General features: G+C 55.8%; 1 protein-coding gene across 1 annotated transcript in view; it reads left to right on the forward strand.

Moving 5' to 3' along the window:
- Positions 1–928, forward strand: part of FAM131C (family with sequence similarity 131 member C) — a 12,852-nt gene that overhangs the window by 3,833 nt on the left and 8,091 nt on the right. The gene's annotated exons all lie outside the window — the stretch shown is intronic.

Below are 928 nucleotides of genomic sequence, written 5' to 3' on the forward strand. Positions count from 1 at the left end.
ACCAGGAGACTGCAGGGGCCGGACAGACAACCCCACCGCTGTAGGGAACGCTCGTCATGAAGGTTCACATTGGCCAAATGTCAGCTCCCCTCTATGGGCTCCTTTACACCGTCCTCCAGCCAATCACCAGGTTACCAATGAAATCAGAGAAAGGATTAAATAGGGATCATACAGCAGGGAGATCACTAGCAGATTACAGAAGGTAAGGTGGATAGCTGGCAGCAGAGACTTGGTGGGGGAGCAGAACAAGCTGGGCAGGCAGCAGTGAGATTCAGTGGGGAGCAGAGACGGTCATACAGGCAGCAGAGAGGCTCAGTAGGGAGCAGAGATGGTCACGCAGGCAGCAGAGAGGCTCAGTAGGGAGCAGACATGGTCAGGCAGGCCGCGGAGAGGTTCAGTGGGGAGCAGAGACGGTCATACAGGCAGCAGAGAGGCTCAGTAGGGAGCAGAGATGGTCACGCAGGCAGCAGAGAGGCTCAGTAGGGAGCAGAGATGGTCACGCAGGCAGCAGAGAGGCTCAGTAGGGAGCAGAGATGGTCAGGCAGGCAGCAGAGAGGTTCAGTAGGGAGCAGAGAAGGTCAGTCATGGAGCCAGTGATCAGTTATGTCACATCTGCAGTTGGCGGTCAGTCTTCCCTCCTCGGTAACCCAATTCCTCGCTCCCTATCATCCCTCCCGGGGGATCGGTGGACATTATTTATGATTCGTTGTTTAATGAGCCTCATTTTTTCCTCGTCGTTCCCTCACAAAGTGTTTCTGGGGCAGATCCGCGTCGTGCAGCTGCTTCTGTGATGATAAATGTCTGATATAGCCCATGATAGAACGCTGCGCTCCCTACTGCTGGGAGAGCTACATCCGCACTGGCATGATGTATGGAGGAGGCAGCCGGCCGGACTCATGGAGATCCCCCCCATGCCCCCCCCCTATGT

Source organism: Nanorana parkeri, unplaced genomic scaffold (assembly GCF_000935625.1).
Source record: "Nanorana parkeri isolate BGI_ZX_2015 unplaced genomic scaffold, ASM93562v1 scaffold3477, whole genome shotgun sequence".
Lineage (NCBI taxonomy): Eukaryota > Metazoa > Chordata > Amphibia > Anura > Dicroglossidae > Nanorana > Nanorana parkeri.